Raw genomic sequence first — 8,997 nt, forward strand, 5'->3', positions numbered from 1 at the left:
ACATTTAATGATATTCTAGAAAGACGGTGCAAAACTGTATACTTTGACATTACTATTTTTTGGAACAGTGCAGTGCTTCAGTGCTTGAGAATCTTTCAAATTATATGGTAATGGTTTTCGTTCTGTCACTTGTCTTCTTTCCTCTGCAGGAACTTTAAACTTCATAAAGTCTAAATGCATTTGTTCTTTCAAAATCACTGAAAGGTATCTAGCATTGTCATAGGTGGCAGCCACATTTAGACAAGTGTTATGTTGTAGCACTGCTGAAATTGTAACGGAAATGTCTCCACCAGACAATCTCAGTTAGACCATTCACAGTTGAACCTACGATAATCCCATGAGAGTGATGCTCAGCATGAGATACAAAAGAGGTTTGGCTTTAGAAGGTGATCGTTGAAATGTTTGTAAAACTGTTTGTAACTTTGTTTAAATGTGTTTTTATATAAGCATCTCCTATAGTTATGTGGCCCAAAAATGCTGGAAAAAAGTATGAAATTTCAATCCACATCTATGTAAGTATATAGCATACATGTTCAAAATAAACTCTTTTATCTTATATATCTTTTATCTTTATCTTATCTTTTCATCTTGAAATGATATTTAGACCATCTGTTATTTCAGCCTTGCTTTTTTTTTTTAAACACTTTGGAAAGCTATGATCTTTCTGTCTTCCTTCTCAGACACTACTGTTTCAATTTATTTATGTGATTTCCTTCTTCTTTCTAGCGTTAGAGGAAGTTTCTCTCTTACAACACTGTCAGCTTCATCTGGGGATAAACATGTTTGTTTACTGTATATATAGGAATGTACATGGTAGAATGCAAATAATATTAATAATAATACATTTTATTTGAGGGTGCCTTTTTAAAACCCAAAGTCACCTTACAAAGAAAAAAAGATATCAATAAAACAATAGATTAAAATAATTAAAATACAAAAAAAAAAAATACAAAAAATAAAACAAACAAATGAATAAACAAGATTTGACAGCAAGCCAGTTTTGTATGTACAATGTATATTGGTTGCACAAGACTGTTGGTTTAGATTGAGTTAGATTCAAGAACATTGTGGTAAGAGCAGAATCGGCTGGTCCTCATCTGTTTCCAATTTTGCACATACAGTTGTTTTTTGCGCAGGGTAACAACATTTCTGCTCAAATATTAGTAAATCCAGGTGCCTTTAATATTTTTCGACTATAAATTACAAAGAGGTTTGTCTGTTTCAGTACCTGTTAAAGCTGAAGTATGTAACACAATGTCAGAACTGTCAGCAAAAGTCTATCATTTTTACAGTGACATTTACCGTACACACAATCACTTTCAAACAAAGCAGTCATTCACATCCGTGCATTGCCTATGTTTTTTCACAGTGGCTTTAAAATTTCCATTTGCTGGAGGAAAATATACATTATCACTGCTTGAATTAGCTGCCAGGGGGTAAGTGGGTACCACAGTGGTGATGGAGGTCAGCACTGAGGCATAAATTACATATGGATTTCTTGGGTTTGCCCATAAACTTTTCGCATCCAGTGCCCCAGGGGGAAGAATGTATGGATAAAACTAATTGTACTGTGCTCCTTCCTGTCAGCTGATGAATTAATTTCCACCTGCTGATGCTCAGCTAGCACAGCTAAACACTTGAGCAACTCATTATGTTGCCATACACCCTGGGGACAGAATCATTTTGCATCCAGTCAAAATAAAGCTAATGCAATAAAATGAAAGACAGCTATGGCAGTGAAAATCTTGCATGTTAGTACGGAGTATCTTCTGAAGTACCAGAAATTTCCAAGCATTTAGTTTGTTGTCTCAAAGTTAATGAACCAAACGCAGGATTAGAATTAGAAGATCAAAAGAGTGAGTGAGCAAATGATATATAGACATTAGTATTAGTTAATAACAAGGCCTAGGATATCTTTGACAGGATGTGAACAGATCATTTTGTAGTCAGTGAGTGAGGTGGAAGAAAACTGTGCAACCTGACCTGATTGAGAGTAGATCTGAACAGTGTTTAGAACAGCGAGGTTTGTGGGGTCATCAAGAGTGATCGAAGGACAGTAAAACCATCAACCACCACTAATGGTGACTGGCTTTGTCATCGAGTGAAAGGAGCCTTGTTGCAGAACAATAGATTTTAATATTTTCACTGAAAAGAGGCAAATGTTTGTCTCCACTGCTGATCCACTGATGGTAGTTCAACCACATTGACTTTAACAGTAACTTGAACTTAATATGCATTTGGTGCTAAAGCATCCCTCTGCTCTCTGCTATGTGTCTGACTACGTTTCTGCAAAGCCCACAGCTACCACTTAGCCTGTCCAGAGGAGCCGAATATCTATCAGCATTATGAAACCAAACCTTTGATCAAAGGATTTGGGATTATCAAGAACTTGCAATTTAGAGTGTAAAAGAAGCAGCTGATAGGTTGAACTGCTAAAACTGTTTCGGCTGACAAAGTAGATAAGACTCAAGAAGAGTGCAGGGGAGAAACCCACAATACCATTTCCATAGTATTAGAGTGTGTGTGGGTGTGTTTGCATGCACGAATATCTTTGTGAATGCCTTGAGCATTTTCTGCAATAAGACAGACTATCTCTGCCCCATTTAACATTCCCATGTTTTCAAGCAAACAGGTAAAATGACTAATTTCCTTGAAGCAAAGTGTAATTTGTTGGAAACCTTATTAAGATCCAAATGATTTGTCTTTTTTTATTTAGTTATTGCCCAAACTTAACCTCTTGATGAGCTTTTATAAATATCCACAGAGATCAAAGCAACAGCCTGAAGAGCTCTGTGCGACTTGCGCTGCACTCTCACTTTTCTGAAAGCAAAATTTTAAAGAGTGTCAGTGGAGAAGAGCTTGACACCTTTTGTCAAAGGGGAATAGAAGCGTGAAGAAGTGGTAATTTTACTAAATGATTGTTTCAAAGTGTTCAATCTTAGAGGGAAAAAATGCACAATGTGAAGCAGGTGAAGCAGGGATGTCATCCAGAATGTTAAATGGGACCTTTTGTTGCTCATTTCCTACTCCATGTTTTTATTCAAGGACTCTGCTGGAGTAGTTTTGAATAAAAACTAAAATATCCCTATGTAACTTATGCTGGGTTTTGCTGCTCTTTAGCTCATCCACTGTGTAGCCTCATATACTATATATGAGGGGATCTGCTGGAGCCACTCGCCAAGCTTGGGGGTCACTGCAACAAATGCTTCGATTACCACTGGGACCACATCTTCTCGAGCTCTTCTCTGAGCCCTTGGTACTTCTCCAGCTTCTAGTGTTGCTGTCACTCATTATGGCTACATCGATCACTACGGCCGTCTTGACTTTGGGACTTCCAGGTTATACTCGGCACAGATCTTTCTGAATGCTATGCCGGCCACTTGGTTATGGCATTCCATGTATGCCCTGCCTGCTAGCGTCTTGCACCCTGCTGTTATGTGCTGGATTGTCTCAGGGGCATCTTTACACAGCCTGCACCTGGGGTCTTGCCTGGTGTGATTGCTCCTCCTTCTTGGGTTTCTGCTGCCTGAGGTATTCACAGAGCATGCGGTTGGTTGTGGCCTGATGTTCCTGATATATTCATGAATGTTTGGTGTCTCATCCAGGACTGTGGTACTGACCTGCCCTCCTTCCTTCCACTTAGCGTACAGTCTCAATGTGCTGAACTTGGGGTGAAACCCTCCATGCATGGTAAGGAGCTTCCTGGTCTTGATGTCAGTGGCTTCTGTCTCCTGTGGCCAGCTTATTATCCCAGCAGGGTACCTGAGCACAGGCAGGGTGTAGGTTTTGATAGCCTGAATCTTGTTCTCACTATTCAGCTGACTCCTCAGGACTTGTCTGACCCTCTGCAGGTACTTGGTGGTTGTAGCTTTCCTAGCGGCCTCTTCCTGGTTCCCATTTGCACTTGCTCATGATACTTGTATATATGGCAGATATGGTTCTAAGGCTTACATGTACATACACAGTTTTCACTGAAAATCACCTTTGTAACATCCATCCATCTGCTTATCCAATTTGGGGTGTTGGTGGCGCTTCTATAAATTATTATATGCCAAAAATAATGAGATAATAACACTCAACTAAAAAAATTGATTATATGATGCTGTAATACTTTTATCTTCAATGACCTTTTATAAAGCAATAAGACCTGGTGTACAGTTGTTAACACTATAACATAACTGTCATCATATTTAATGATCTACAGTATAACTTCAATGTGATGTGACACAACTGGTCAAACAGCGATAAGTGGAAGAGCGATTTCATCCTGACTTCTTAAATGTTTAAGAGCATCTTAAGTGCATATTAATTTAATTAAAAAAAAATTGAATTATTATTTTAAGTGCTGTGATTATATTTTAAGCTCTGAACTCAGTTAAAGTTCATTAATGTTATACTGACAGCAGTACAGGCTTCAAAGTATATTGAATCTCTGGTTCTTTCGTTATTTTTATGGATACAATAAAATTGTACCATGTGTATAATAATAAGTGCTTTACAGAAAATATGTGCTCAGCTATATTAAGATATTTATGGGATATGGATGAGGAAAAGTCATGGCCACCTTAGGTTTGGGTGAAAATGGCCCGAAGCACACATATGAATCAAATGCAAAATGATTGAAAAAGAAGAAAAGTTTTGTTTTTGAATGACAAAGGGTCTGACAATCTAACCAAGATACAGTGCAAGGACCTGAGGAATCATCCAGTCGGGTGATGGACACTGATGGAGCAAAACTAGTTTTGGACAGAAGAATAGTTCAGTTGTCTTCATCGTCATGCAGATCCCATGAGCACCTGGTGAGAATTTCTGATAGAGATTGCTGCTGCAGAAGGAGGCCTTACAAGTTCATTCATTTTTTTCAAACCTGCAGTCTGAGTAATTATGGACAGGAACAGCACAGGTGTTATAAGTTCAGTTTTTTTTATCTTTAGTGCAAAATCACAACAAAAATCACTTCAAGACATTTTATATTGTAAGGTAAAGACCTCCAACAGTAAAGGCTCATAGAGCGACCCCCTATATCACCCGATGAGCAAGCACTTGGCGACACTGGGAAGGGAAAACTCCCTTTTAACAGGAAGAAATGTGAGAGCAACGCTCAGGGATAGGCAGCCAACTGCCACGCGTAGATCAGAACTCATTGGGTGAGTAATAATTTACTGAGTAACCCCAGAGACTTCATAAGTATCCTTGGCGAGTCTAAATGGACTGCTTCTTATATTTTATACATCATGCCTCTTTCATACAATGACTTCTTCCTACTCAGAAGTGCTTTCTATCTAGCATTCACATTCTGACAAAAGCATTGGAGATCAACATGGGGTTCAGAATGGCATGCAGACTACAGGGACTGAACCACCAACCTTCCAAATACTAGAGGACTCAGCACCAACTCCTGAGCCACAGCCACAGATACAGATACAGTCATCACTGAGGCAGAAATGATATTTCAACAATTAGAGCAGGCTAGATGGACCGCGTTTGTTTACTTCATGCACTCAGCTACAGCATCCCGATATCATCACAGGAAAGTGAGAGCATCAACTCCTTCCTTGGTTCCCCAGTGGAGCATGGTAATGAAAACCATAATGCAGAACCTTAAAACACAGGATACAGCAGTTGAACCTGCAACAGCCACATATGCCTCTGGCTGGGATCTCTTTCCAAGATGTGTACACTGATGATCAAGCTTTGAATGTGTACATGATGAAGCCTGTTTCAACATAGAGCAAGGAATGTCTGTTGTCTTTTAGCCAGACTAGTGATGATATGGATTAGCTGTCCCTGTGTCTATGCCCAGTGTTCTCTTTCTTCCTATCTTCTTGCTCGCCCAAACATACACACACACAAAACTCTGTTTCTGCTGCCTGCTTTCTTCACAGCGCATGCAGCCCTCTGGCTCAGCTCGCCAGTGTGGATTATGGCCCTCTCACGGCTATCATGATCTTACACAAACAACATTTGTCAGCTCATTTATCACTGTTCCCCCCCAGTTGTCCACTCTTGTCTATTCATCTATGCTCTATTTCTGCATCCCTGCCTCCAGGGTGAAAATGCACGCTACCTCCACAACTGAAAATAACCCCCAAAAGTCCCCTTTGATATTTACGCAAATCTGCAAACGTCAACAGGGATCAGTGATGCTTGAGTGACTTGCTAACACCCATTGTGTTTTTTGTAACAAGACATGATGCAAGCGCCTAGTGGAAATTTGCCATCATATCATCATTTGCATTGTCACTTTAGGGAAAGATTATCCATCTCTGAGTAAAAGTTATTCCAGGGATTTTGCACTCAGAGATGGGCTGTCTGAGGCTCACTGGGTCAGGTGCTGAGGTGTGAGCTATATACTCACACTTTGATAAAAGTCAGTGCTCACAATGGAATGAAAAATCTCTTACTGTCAGCCAGCAAGTGCAGACTTTGCAGCTTTAAAAGGTAAGGTTGGTTACTTTCAATAAATGACCTGACTGACCTTGGGGTTGGACCCTCTCTGATCCTCTGACAGCTGGACATGAATGTAAGGTGGGGGAGTGTAGCCTCCAAGTCAAAGTCTTGGCTGAATACCCTTTATCATACTAACAGACCTGGTAAGCACTTTCTACTGTTATGAATGAGTGCATGCATTCTCTATAACCAAACCCCTGGTTATAGAGAATGCATGCACTCATTCATAACGGTAGAAATATACATGGACCTAAAGTGTCTTTAGGTCCATGTATGGCTGTGTAGCCTTACATGGACCTAAAGACACTTTGTTGTCGGAAAGCAGGGGGATAATTCATGTAATCCAATTAGTAATTGCTGATATATCTGCATGGACATCAAGCATGTTACTTTAACCAATGATAATATATAATGAAGTGAAAAGGCAATTCAACTGTAAATAGAAACCTAAAATTGTGCTGATTGTGTAAATGGTGTAATTTGTGGTGGCTGTAGCTCGGGGTGTAGAGCAGGGCTTCTACTAATTGGAAGGTTGGCGTTTGGATCCCTGGCTGCTCCAGTCTTGAGCAAGATATTGAACCCTAAGTTGCTCTCTGAATACACCCACAGAGTTTGAGTTAGACAGAAAGCACTTAGGAGTGGAACCAAATGCACGTATGAAAGAGTGAATGAGGCATGTTGTATAAAGTGTTTTAAGTGTTCCAGTTGAGTAGAGAACCAGTTCCTTTACTTGTGGAGGACAAAGAGCAAGAACTAATCTTGGTACAGTTTGCCAAACTTTAAATCCCTCTTTCCAGTGTTTTTATTAGAATTGACTGACTATTCTACAGATATGTTTCTTTTTCTTTTATCCCTTTGGTCACTGAGATTAGAGTTATGGCTGCCTTCCCGTTCAGAGGCTTCTAAGATTGCTGCCGCTGTTAGGATACCTGCTTCTTGAAGGACTTTGCATCAGCTCATGGATTAACCAATTAACCTCTGCACCATCTTTTTGCCTTTTTTTATTCCAAAAGCATTGAAAGTGGTGATTTGTAGCTCACTATTTTATAAATAGTGTTGCAACTGGAAAGGAAGCTTAGACTGTTCTATTATTTGTTTATGAAGTTCTTGAAGAATTTTATGTTAATATTTGAGTCACTGCAAATCAGTCTGAGGGTCACTTGAGCCAGAATCTGGAATATAGCAAGCATCCAAAGTTTCAGAGCAGAACAAAGACTATGTTGAGAGCTGTGCTCCAAGGCACCTGGATTTACCTCACTGAAGAGGCAGCTAAAGGACACTGAGGGCTGCCATAATAATGATATGTTCCTTTTAAAGGAAATAATCAGTTACTTTATAGATACAATTTATTTGCTAAAATGACAAACCAAACCTCTTTTTCTAAATTATTTATTTGTTAAACTTTAGCATATTATTGGTGTAATCACACACCAACCAAAATAAAACATTTTAAAAATGTTTTGGTTTTTATAATAACTTTGCTCTCTCAATCAGCTTCGCGAGGTTGTCTCATGGACAAGACTGTTTCCAGTCCTGCTCATAGACTTCCCATGTGGCTGCTGTCCTCTTACTTGTTTAGTTTCTGTCCTATTTTTTCTTTGTTTTTGTTATAAAAACAAAACAAAAAACAATAAACTTACGTTTCCTTCTTTAGCAGGTATATATGTATATGTAATACATTCATCTTACTGAATTATAAACCTTCACCTGTACCTCCCTGTGGTTGGTTTATTTCAGCCCAATTTAAATAGCCTCTTCCATATGGTTGATAATGAGATGCGTCTGCTTCTTAAACTCTGGAAAGCATTGATGTGGGCTTCAATTTGAGGTGCCATTAATGTTTGATTTCTGTGACTGGTAATTCTAATGAACTCTTCCTCTGCAGCAGAGGGACCGCTGGGTCTCAGGTGGTCCTCACAAGAGCCTTTTTCATCAGTCTTTGATGGTTTTCTGAAGAAACTTTGACAAGTTCTTGAACTTTTCCGGACTGACTGACCTTCTTGTCAGGGTTCTCAAAGTGTAGCGTGACAGTCTTTGGTAACTTTTTAAGTAGCCCATGGGTGTGGCGAAGCAAAGGATGTACGACGGTACATTGCTTCCATCCATAGATGAGCTCAGAAGAAGTGAACCTTTTCTTCCTCTCAGTTATTCTGTCCTTGTCAACATAGTAGATTTTTACCTTACTACCACTGAAAATCATGAAATGCCACCTCACTGTCACAAATTGGCTTTGACTGTACTCATTTTTACATATCTATATAAGGACCATTTCAAAATGATCAGCCACATGATTCAAAAACCACATTGTATTTTAAATATCACCAAAATGACAGCAGTAATTAATTGCATACTCAATGACATGCAGAGATTGCTATTGTAGTGCATTTTTCCCAAAACTAGCAAACAGTCAGTCAAAGCTTAAAGAATTTCAGCCTCAGAGAATGTCATGGTCCTGGGTCGTTGACCCAGCATTTTGTGTTTATTCTGATTTGTATTAATTTAGGGTTGAATCTCTAGTTTGATGTTTTGTCAGCCCTACCTGTGCCT

At 39.2% G+C, this 8,997-nt stretch overlaps 1 protein-coding gene across 1 annotated transcript in view; it reads right to left on the reverse strand.

Annotated features, from left to right (window-relative positions):
* The window catches only part of vps45 (vacuolar protein sorting 45 homolog), a 19,380-nt gene that overhangs the window by 1,466 nt on the left and 8,917 nt on the right, over nucleotides 1–8,997 (reverse strand). The window lies entirely within an intron of this gene.

Source organism: Haplochromis burtoni, unplaced genomic scaffold, assembly GCF_018398535.1.
Source record: "Haplochromis burtoni strain Fernald_Lab_line unplaced genomic scaffold, NCSU_Asbu1 Contig_404, whole genome shotgun sequence".
Classification (NCBI taxonomy): Eukaryota; Metazoa; Chordata; class Actinopteri; order Cichliformes; family Cichlidae; genus Haplochromis; species Haplochromis burtoni.